Below are 12070 nucleotides of genomic sequence, written 5' to 3'. Positions count from 1 at the left end.
CATAGCAGAAGGCTCTAGAGGAAGTGGGAACTCTCTTTTGGGGAGATAAAGGAAAAGTGTCATTCCAAAATCAGTAGATATAGAAATTTTAAAAAGAACAGGCCAAAATAAAAATACTATTTACCTGAAGAAATGTCTGATGAATGGCTAAGCAAGTTGTCCTCCCTAACACACATTTAGCAAAGGAGTTTATATCAAGATATTGAGTTATCTGTTTATAAGTGGCAGCCAGCCCCTCTGTATAGAGTCCTCTTTTCCCTCTTTTGTGGGCCAGTACGTTGAGCTTAGTACAGCCTGTAGGCCTGTCCACTCCCATCCCTCCAGGTAAATCCTATCAGTGGACAAACACTATCCATCTACCCAGAGCTCACAATCAGCCTTGTTCAGGAGAAAGGTCAGAAATAATACAGAAAACCCATAGTTTTCTATTTATAAATAGTTTTACACAATTAAGAATCACCAGCTACTCATGGGTAAACAGCAGCACAGAAAAGAGACCAATATGTACAGAGGTTCCAGCTCACACTTACTGAGCACTTTGTGTCAGGCATTTTCCTAAAATGTAACTCTCACATCCACTCTTTGAGGAGACTTGCCTCAGGTCAAAAACTAGTAAATATATGATACATACCCAGATTCTTAACCACTGAAGTTCCCGTCTCTCATAATCAACTAAACATGTGGCCCTTGAGGGAACAAAACAAATTCAGGGGAAGGAGAATTAGGCCTTAAGTGTTCTCAAAACACCAAAACCAAAACAAACAAAAAAGGAAACATGCAAGGTGCTGGATGTATAAGTTAACTTGATTTTGGTAATCATTTCACAATATATACAAATATCAAACCATCACATTGTACATCTTAAATACACACAGTTTTTATTTGTCAACTGTACCTCAGTAAAGGTGAAAAAATAAAAAGACTTTAAATAATTTTCTTAGAGAAATTCAACATGTCACATCTATTAAAAAAAAAAGAACAAGTTGCTATATAAAAGAAATAAAAACAAGAATTGGGAACTAAAAATATGATAGCAAAAATAAATATGTAATTAAAAGTCTAAAAAGCCAACAAATATCCCAAAATATAAAGTGAAAAGGAAAAGAAAATTTAAGAAGCCTAGAGAATCAATCCATCTAAAGGATAACATCCATCTAATAAATGTTCTAGAAAGAGAGAACTGTTGAGGTGGTAAGAGAAAATATAAAAGAAAAAAGAGAAAACTGTTTCCTAGAACTGAAGGATATCTGGAGTTTTCAGATTTAAAGTGTCCACTGACTTCTTCGTAACATGAATACAAAATACTTTACGTATAAATTTATCCTCATGAAATTTCAAAACTCCTTCAAGAAAAGTTTATCAAAACTGCCAGAAATGAACCAAGAACTGCAGATTGGCACAAATGGTTCATTGGAACTACTAGGCAGAAAAGATGGCAGAGGCATAATGCCTGGTGCCCCTCAGAGGCCAACATTATGGGTTACCTTGCTTCTGTCTTTTTAGTTGTGTTTTAACTCTGAGAGGTACCAGCAGGAGATTGAAGAGGAAAAGGAGACTGAATTCAAGATATTTAGCCCTTAGTGTGTTCCCTGCCAGATAACTGTGCATTGGCTGTGTCTCCTCTTGAGACCACAGCTCCTTCAGGAAGCCTTCTCCTTTCAGCTATTCTCTCTTTGGGCCTGGAGTGGAAATAGCTTCCTGCTCTTGCTGGCTCTCGGGTACTCCAACCAATCCTGTTGGTTTTCCTAAATATTGCCCACATCTTGTGATGATCTTTTTACTCAGGTTTCCTCAGTTACATGGTTTAGGTGGACCACCTGTTTTTAGCAAAGTAGATAAATACTAGTAGAGAGTATAGAATTTCAAACATAGAAATTAATACTCTTACAGAAGGTGGTGGAGTAGGAGGACATGAGCTCACCCCCTTCTTACAAACACACCAAAATTACAACTAACTGCTGAACAACAACCAACAAAAAAATGTTGGAACCTACCAAAAAAGATACTGTACATCCAAACACAAAGAAGAAGTCACAAAGAGACAGTAGGAGGGATGCAGCTGCAATAAAATCAAATCCCATACCCACCGGGTGGGTGACACATAAACTGGAAAACAATTATACCAGAGAAGTTACCCCACAGGAGTAAAAGTTCTGAGCCCCACATTAAGCTGCCCAGCCTGGGAGTCCATTGATGGGAGGAGGAGTCCCCAAAGAATTTGGCTTTGAATGCCAACAGGGGTTGATCACAGGACTGCCACAGGACTGGGGAAAACAGAAACTCCACTCATGGAGGGCTCACACAAAGTATTTTGCACACAAGGACCCAGGGGAAAAAAGCAGTGACTCCATAAGAAACTGGGCCAGACATACATGCTAGTATTGGAGGGTCTCCTGCAGAGGCATGGGGTGGCTGTGCCTCACTGCAGGGACAAAGACACTGGCAGCAGCAGTTCTGAGAAGTACCCATTAGTGTGAGCCATCCTGGAGTCCTCCTTTAGCCCCAGCAAACAGCCTGTAGGCTCCAGGGCTGGGTGGCCTCAGGCCAAACAACTAACAGGGGGGGAACACAGCCCCACCCATCAGCAGACAAGTGGCTTAAACTCCCCCTGAGCAAAGCCCTGCCTACCAGAGGGAAAAGACCCAGCTCCACCCACCACTGAACAGGAACCAGCCCCTCCCATCAGGAAGCCTGTACAGCCTCTTAGACCAGCCTCACCCAGCAGTGGGCAGACAGCAGAAGCAAGAAGAACTACAATCCTGCAGCCTGCAAATGGAAATCACAATCACAGAAAGTTAATCAAAATGAGATGGCAGAGGAATCTGGCCCAGATGAAGGAACAAGATGAAACCCCAGAAGAACAACTAAGTGAAGTGGAGATAGCCAAATTACCAGGAAAAAAAGAGTTCAGAATAATGATAGTAAAGATCATCCAAGATCTCAGAAAAAGAATGGACGCAAGGATTGAGAAGATGCAAGAAATATGTTTAACAAACACCTAGAAGAACTAAAGAACAAACAAACAGAGATGGACAATACAATAACTGAAAATGAAAAAATACACTAGAAGGAATCAATAGCAGAATAACTGAGGCAGAACAGATAAGTGACCTGGAAGACAGAATGGTGGAATTCACTGCTGTGGAACAGAATAAAGAAAAAAGAATGAAAATAAGTGAAGTCAGTTTAAGAGACCTCTGGGACAACATTAAATGCACCAACATTTGCATCATAGGTGTCCTAAAAGGAAAAGAGAGAGAAAGGACCTGAGAAAATATTTGAAGAGATAATAGATGAAAAATCCCCTAACATGGGAAAGGAAACAGTCACCCAAGTCCAGGAAGTGTAGAGTCCCAGGCTGGATAAACCCAAGGAGGAACATGCCGAGACACAGAGTAATCAGATTGACAAAAGTTAAAGACAAAGAAAAATTATAAAAAGCAACAAGGGGGCTTCCCTAGTGGTGCAGTGGTTGAGAGTCTGCCTGCCAGTGCAGAGAACATGGGTTCGAGCCCTGGTCTGGGAAGATCTCGCATGCTGCAGAGCAACTGGGCCTGTGAGCCACAATTACTGAGGCTGTGTGGATGGAGCCTGTGCTCCGCAACAAGAGAGGCCGCAATAGTGAGAGGCCCATGCACCGTGATGAAGAGTGGTCCCCGCTTGCCGCAACAGGAGAAAGCCCTTGCACAGAAACGAAGACCCAACACAGCCAAAAATAAAAATAAAATAAATAAAGAATTATAAAAAAAAAAAAAGCAACAAGGGAAAAATGACAAATAACATACAAGGGAACTCCCATAATGTTATCAGCTGATTTATCAGCAGAAATTCTGAAGGCCAGAAAGGAGTGGCACAACATATTTAAAGTGATGAACGGGAAGAAACTACAATCAAGAATACTCTACTGAGACGAGGATGGCGGAAGAGTAAGACGTGGAGATCACCTTCCTCCCCGCAGATACACCAGAAATACATCTACACGTGGAACAACTCCTACAGAACACCTACTGAATGCTGGCAGAAGACCTCAGACCTCCCAAAAGGCAAGAACCACCCCCCCCCACGTACCTGGGTAGGGAAAAAGAAAAAAGAATAAACAGAGACAAAAGGATAGGGACGGGACCTGCACCAGTGGGAGGGACCTGTGAAGGAGGAAAGGTTTCCACACACTAGGAAGCCCCTTCACGGGCGGAGACTGCGGGTGGCAGAGGGGGAAAGCTTTGGAGCCGCAGAGGAGAGCAGAGCAACAGGGGTGCAGTGGGCAAAGCGGAGAGATTCCCGCACAGAGGATCAGTGCCGACCAGCACTCACAAGCCCGAGAGGCTTGTCTGCTCACCCGCCGGGGCGGGCGGGGTTGGGAGCTGAGGCTTGGGCTTTGAATGGAGCACAGGGAGAAGACTGGGTTTGGCGGCGTGAACACAGCCTGCAGGGGGTTAGTGCACCACGGCTAGCTGGGAGGGAGTCTGGGGAGAAGTCTGGACCTGCCAAAGAGGCAAGAGACATTTTCTTCTCTCTTTGTTTCCTGGTGTGCGAGGAGAGGGGATTGGGAGCGCTGCTTAAAGGAGCTCCAGAGACGGGCGCAACCGCGGCTAAAAGCACAGACCACCGAGATGGGCATGAGACGCTAAGGCTGCTGCTGTCGCCACCAAGAAGCCTGTGTGCGAGCACAGTTCACTATCAACACCCACTTTCCAGGGAGCCTGTGCAGCCCACCACTGCCAGGGTCCCGGGATCCAGGGAAAACTTCCCCCGGAGAATGCATGGTGGGCCTCAGGCTGGTGCAATGTCATGCTGGCCTCCGCCGCCGCAGGCTCGCCCCGCACTCTGTGCCCCTCCCTCCCACCGGCCTGAGTGAGGCAGAGTCCCCAAGCAATTTCTACTTTAACCCCGTCCTGCCGGAGCGAAGAACAGACGCCCTCGGGTGACCTACACGCAGAGGCGGGGCCAAATACAAAGCTGAGCCCCTGGGAGCTGTGAGAACAAAGAAGAGAAAGGGAAATCTCTCCCAGCAGCTTGAGAAGCAGCGGATTAAAGCTCCACAATCTACTTGATGTACCCTGCATCTGTGGAATACACGAATAGACAATGAACCATCCCAAATTGAGGAGGTGGACTTTGAGAGCAAGATTTATGATTTTTTTCCACTTTTCCTCTTTTTGTGAGTGTGTAGGTGTATGCTTCTGTGTGAGACATTGTCTGTATAGCTTTGCTTCCACCATTTGTCTGAGGGTTCTGTGCGTCCATTAAAAAATTTTTTTTTCTTAATAATTATTTTTTATTTTAATAACTTTATTATATTTTATCTTTATTTTACTTTCTCTTCTTCCTTTCTTTTTTTCTCTCTTCCCTCCTTCCTTCCTTCCTTCCTCCCTCCCTCCCTCCCTCCTTTCTTTCTTTTATTCTTTCTTTCTTTCTTTCTACTTCTACTAATTCTTTCTTTCTAATTTTCCCCCTTTTATTCAGAGCCATGTGGATGAAAGGCTCTTGGTGCTGCAGCCAGGAGTCAGTGCTGTGCCTCTGAGGTGGGAGAGCAAACTTCAAGACACTGGTCCACAACAGACTACCCAGCTCCACATAATATCAAATGACGAAAATCTCCCAGAGATCTCCATCTCAACACCAGCACCCAGCTTCACTCAACGACCACCAAGCTACAGTGCTGGACACCCTATCCCAAACAACTAGCAAGACAGGAACACAACCCCACCCATTAGCAGAGAGGCTGCCTAAAATCATAATAAGTCCACAAACACCAGAAAACACACCACCAGACGTGAACCTGACGAAAAGAAAGACAAGATCCAGCCTCATCCAGCACAACACAGGCACTAGTCCCCTCCACCAGGAAGCCTACACAACCCACTGAAACAACCTTAGCCATGGGACACAGACATAAAAAAAAACGGGAACTACGAACGTGCACCCTGCAAAAAGGAGTCCCCAAACACAGTAAGATAAGCAAAATGAGAAGACAGAAAAACACACAGCAGATGAAGGAGCAAGATAAAAATGCACCAGACCTAACAAATGAAGAGGAAATAGGCAGTCTACCTGTAAAAGAAATCAGAATAATGATAGTAAAGATGATCCCAAATTTCGGAAACAGAATACACAGAATGCAATAAACATTTAATAGGGACCTAGAAGAACTAAAGATGAAACAAGCAAAGATGAACAACAAAATAAATGAAATGAAAAATACTCTAGATGGGATCAATAGCAGAATAAATGAGGCAGAAGAATGGATAAGTGACCTGGAAGATAAAATAGTGGAAATAACTACCACAGAGCAAAAAAAGAAAAAAGAAAGAAAAGAACTGAGGACAGTCTCAGAGACCTCTGTGACAACATTAATCGCACCAACATTCGAATTATAGGGGTTCCAGAAGAAGAAGACAAAAAGAAAGGGACTGAGAATACATTTGAAGAGATTATAGTTGAAAACTTCCCTAATATGGGAAAGGAAATAGCTAATCAAGTCCAGGAAGCACAGAGAGTCCCATACAGGATAAATCCAAGGAGAAATACACCAAGACACATATTAGTCAAACTGTCAAAAATTAAATACAAAGAAAACATATTAAAAACAGCAAGGGAAAAACAACAAATAACACACAAGGGAATCCCGATAAGGTTAACATCTTATCTTTCTGCAGAAACTCTGCAAGCCAGAATGGAGTGGCAGGACATACTTAAAGCGATGAAGGAGTAAACCTGCAACCAAGATTACTCTACCCAGCAAGGATCTCATTCACATTTGATGGAGACATTAAAACCTTTACAGACAAGCAAAAGCTGAGTGAGTTCAGCACCACCAAACCAGCTTTACAACAATTGCTAAAGGAACTTCTCTAGGCAAGAAACACAAGAGAAGGAAAAGACATACAATAACGAACCCAAAACAATTAAGAAAATGGGAATAGGAACATACATATTGCTAATTAGCTTAAATGTAAATGGACTAAATGCTCCCACTAAAAGAGACGGATTGCCTGAATGGATACAAAAAGAAGACCCATATATATGCTGTCTACAAGAGACCCACTTAAATCCTAGAGACACATACTGACTGAAAGTAAGGGGATGGAAAAAGATATTCCATGCAAATGGAAACCAAAAGAAAGCTGGCATAACACTTCTCATATCAGACAAAATAGACTTTAAAATAGAGGCTATTACAACAGACAAAGAAGGACGCTACATAATGATCAAGGGATCGATCCAAGAAGAAGATATAACAATTGTAAATATTTATGCACCCAACATAGGAGTACCTCAATACATAAGGCAAATACTAACAGCCATAAAAGGGGAAATCGACAGTAACACATTCATAGTAGGGGAGTCTAACACTCCACTTTCACCAATGGACAGATCATCCAAAATGAAAATAAATAAGGAAACACAAGCTTTAAATGATACATTAAACAAGATGGACTTAATTGATATTTATAGGACACTCCATCCAAAAACAACTGAATACACATTTTTCTCAAGTGCTCATGGAATATTCTCCAGGTTAGATCATATCTTGGGTCACAAATCAAGCCTCGGTAAATTTAAGAAAATTGAAATTGTATCAAGTATCTTTTAGGACCACAAGACCATAAGGCTATATATCAATTATGGGAAAAAATTTGTAAAAAATACAAACACATGGAGGTTAAACAATACACTACTTAATAAGGAAGTGATCACTGAAGAAATCAAAGAGGAAATCATAAAATAACTAGAAACCAATGACAATGGAGACACGACAACCCAAAACCTATGGGATGCAGCAAAAGCAGTTCTAAGAGGGAAGTTTATAGCAATATAAGCCCACCTTAAGATACAGGAAACATCTCGAATAAACAACCTAACATTGTACCTAAAGCAATTAGAGAAAGAAGAACAAAAAATCCCCAAAGTTAGCAGAAGGAAAGAAATCATAAAAATCAGATCAGAAATAAATGAAAAAGAAATGAAGGAAACGACACCAAAGATCAATAAAACTAAAAGATTGTTCTTTGAGAAGATAAATAAAATAGATAAACTATTAGCCAGACTCATCAAGAAAAAAAGGGAGAAGACTCAAATCAATAGAATTAGAAATGAAAAAGGAGAAGTAACAACTGACACTGCAGAAATACAAAGGACTATGAGAGATTAATACAAGCAACTCTATGCCCATAAAATGGACAACCTGGAAGAAATGGACAAATCCTTAGATATGTACAACCTGCCAAGACTGAAGCAGGAAGAAATAGAAAATATGAACAGACCAATCACAAGCACTGAAATTGAAACTGTGATTAAAAATCTTCCAACAAACAAAAGCCCAGGACCAGATGGCTTCACAGGCGAATTCTATCAAACATCTAGAGAAGAGCTAACACCTATTCTTCTCAAACTCTTCCAAAATATAGCAGAGGGAGGAACACTCCCAAACATATTCTATGAGGCCACCATCACCCTGATACCAAAACCAGACAGGATGTCACAAAGAAAGAAAACTACAGGCCAATATCACTCATGAATATAGATGCAGAAATCCTCAACAAAATACTAGCAAACAGAATCCAACAGCACATTAAAAGGAGCATACACCATGATCAAGTGGGGTTTATTCCAGGAATGCAAGGATTCTTCAATATACACAAGTCTATCAACGTGATACACCATATTAACAAGTTGAAGGAGAAAAACCATATGATCATCTCAATAGATGCAGAGAAAGCTTTCAACAAAATTCAACACCCATTTATGATAAAAACCCTCCAGAAAGTAGGCATAGAGGGAACTTTCCTCAACATAATAAAGGCCATATATGACAAACCCACAGCCAACATTGTTCTCAATGGTGAAAACTGAAAGCATTTCAACTAAGATCAGGAACAAGACAAGGCTGCCCCCTCTCACCACTCTTATTCAATATAGTTTTGGAAGTTGTAGCCACAGTAATCAGAGAAGAAAAGGAAATAAAAGGAATCCAAATCAGAAAAGAAGAAGTAAAGCTGTCACTGTTTGCAGATGACATGATACTATACATAGAGAATCCTAAAGATGCTACCAGAAAACTACCAGAGCTAATCAATGAATTTGGTAAAGTAGCAGGATACAAAATTAATGCACAGAAATCTCTGGCATTCCTATACACTAATGATGAAAAATCTGAAACTGAAATCAAGAAAACACTCCCATTTACCATTGCAACAAAAAGAATAAAATATCTAGGAATAAACCGACCTAAGGAGACAAAAGACCTGTATGCAGAAAACTATAAGACAGTGATTAAAGAAATTAAAGATGAAACAAATAGATGGAGAGATATACCATGCTCTTGGATTGGAAGAATCAACATTGTGAAAATGACTCTACTACCCAAAGCAATCTACAGATTCAATGCAATCCCTATCAAACTACCAGAGGCATTTTTCACAGAACTAGAACAAAAAAATTCACAATTTGTATGTGAACGCAAAAGACCACGATTAGCCAAAGCAATATTGAGAACAAAAAACGGAAGTGGAGGAATCAGGCTCCCTGACTTCAGACTATACTACAAAGCTACAGTAATCAAGACAGTATGGTACTGGCACAAAAACAGAAAGATAGATCAATGGAACAGGATAGAAAGCCCAGAGATAAACCCAGGCACATATGGTCACCTTATCTTTGATAAAGGAGGCAGGAATGTACAGTGGAGAAAGGACAGCCTCTTCAATAAGTGGTGCTGGGAAAACTGGACAGGTACATGTAAAAGTATGAGATTAGATCACTCCCTAACACCATCCCCAAAAATAAGCTCAAAATGGCTTAAAGACCTAAATGTAAGGCCAGAAACTATCAAACTGTTAGAGGAAAACATAGGCAGAACACTCTATGACATAAATCACAGCAAGATCCTTTTTGACCCACCTCCTAGAGAAATGGAAATAAAAACAAAAATAAACAAATGGGACCTAATGAAACTTCAAAGCTTTTGCACAGCAAAGGAAACCATAAACAAGACCAAAAGACAACCCTCAGAATGGGAGAAAATATTTGCAAATGAAGCAACTGACAAAGGATTAATCTCCAAAATTTATAAGCAGCTCATGCAGCTCAATAACAAAAGAACAAAAAACCCAATCCAAAAATGGGCAGAAAACCTAAATAGACATTTCTCCAAAGAAGATATACAGCCTGACAACAAACACATGAAAGAATGCTCAACATCATTAATCACTAGAGAAATGCAAATCAAAACTACAATGAGATCATCTCACACCAGTCAGAATGGCCATCATCAAAAACTCTAGAAACAATAAATGCTGGAGAGAGTGTGGAGAAAAGGGAACACTCTTGCACTGCTGGTGGGAATGTGAATTGGTTCAGCCACTATGGAGAACAGTATGGAGTTTCCTTAAAAAACTACAAATAGAACTACCATATGACCCAGCAATCCCACTACTGGGCATATACCCTGAGAAAACCAAAATTCAAAAAGAGTCATGTACCAAAATGTTCATTGCAGCTCTATTTACAATAGCCAGGACATGGAAACAACCTAAGTGCCTATCATCGGATGAATGGATAAAGAAGATGTGGCACATATATACAGTGGAATATTACTCAGCCATAAAAAGAAACGAAATTGAGCTATTTGTAATGAGGTGGATAGACCTAGAGTCTGTCATACAGAGTGAAGTAAGTCAGAAAGAGAAAGACAAATACCGTATGCTAACACATATATATGGAATTTAAGAAGAAAAAAAATGTCATGAAGAACCTAGGGGTAAGACAGGGATAAAGACACAGACCTACTGGAGAATGGACTTGAGGATATGGGGAGGGGGAAGGGTGAGCTGTGACAGGGTGAGAGAGAGTCAAGGACATATACACACTAACAAATGTAAGGTAGATAGCTAGTGGGAAGCAGCCGCATGGCACAGGGATATCGGCTCGGTGCTTTGTAACCGCCTGGAGGGGTGGGATAAGGAGGGTGGGAGGGAGGGAGACGCAAGAGGGAAGAGATATGGGAACACATGTATATGTATAACTGATTCACTTTGTTATAAAGCAGAAACTAACACACCATTATAAAGCAATTATACCCCATTAAAGATATTTAAAAAAAAAAGAGTCATGCACCAAAATGTTCATTGCAGCTCTATTTACAATAGCCCAGAGATGGAAACAACCTAAGTGTCCATCATCGGATGAATGGATAAAGAAGATGTGGCACATATATATGATGGAATATTATATACGATGGAAAGAAATGAAATTGAGCTATTTGTAATGAGGTGGATAGATCTAGAGTCTGTCATACAGAGTGAAGTAAGTCAGAAAGAGAAAGACAAATTCCGTATGCTAACACACACACACACATTATACATATATATATATATGTATATATATATATATATATGTATTTCATATATATGGAATTTAAGAAAAAAATGTCATGAAGAACCTAGGGGTAAGACAGGAATAAAGACACAGACCTACTAGAGAATAGACTTGAGGATATGGGGAGTGGGAAGGGTAAGCTGTGACAACGCGAGAGAGAGGCATGGACATATATACACTACCAAACGTAAGGTAGAAAGCTAGTGGGAAGCAGCCGCATAGCACAGGGAAATCAGCTCGGTGCTTTGTGACTGCCTGGAGGGGTGGGATAGCGAGGGTGGGAAGGAGGGAGACGCAGCAGGGAAGAGATATGGGAACATATGTATATGTTTAACTGATTCACTTTGTTATAAAGCAGAAACTAACACACCATTGTAAAGCAATTATACTCCAATAAAGATGTAAAAAAAAAAAAAAAAAACAAAAACAAAGAAAAAAGAATACTCTACCCAGCAAGGCTCTCATTCAGATTTGATGGAGCAATTAAACCTTCACAGACAAGCAAAAGTTAAGAGAATTCAGCACCACCAGACCAGCCTTGCAACAAATGCTAAAGTAGCTTCTCTAAGCTGGAAAGAGACCAGCCACTTAAACAACTTCGTACATATATATACTGTTATATCAAAACCTCATTGGAACAGCAAAACTCCAAACTATAATAGATACACACACACAAAAAGAAAAAGCAACCCAA

The 12070-nt window shown here is 40.6% G+C and overlaps 1 long non-coding RNA gene across 1 annotated transcript; it reads right to left on the bottom strand.

Annotated features, from left to right (window-relative positions):
• Window positions 1–3760: 3760 nt before the first annotated feature.
• LOC116743625 lies at window positions 3761–11848 on the bottom strand. The gene is made up of 3 exons (XR_004346823.1): window positions 11826–11848; window positions 3945–3948; window positions 3761–3901 (listed from the first exon to the last, which is right to left on the bottom strand). It is a non-coding gene; the product is annotated as an uncharacterized LOC116743625 (long non-coding RNA).
• Window positions 11849–12070: the final 222 nt, after the last annotated feature.

The sequence above is a fragment of the Phocoena sinus genome, chromosome 19, assembly GCF_008692025.1.
Source record: "Phocoena sinus isolate mPhoSin1 chromosome 19, mPhoSin1.pri, whole genome shotgun sequence".
NCBI lineage: Eukaryota > Metazoa > Chordata > Mammalia > Artiodactyla > Phocoenidae > Phocoena > Phocoena sinus.
Note: the sequence above shows the minus strand (reverse complement) of the source record. Positions and strands in the feature narration are given on the sequence as shown.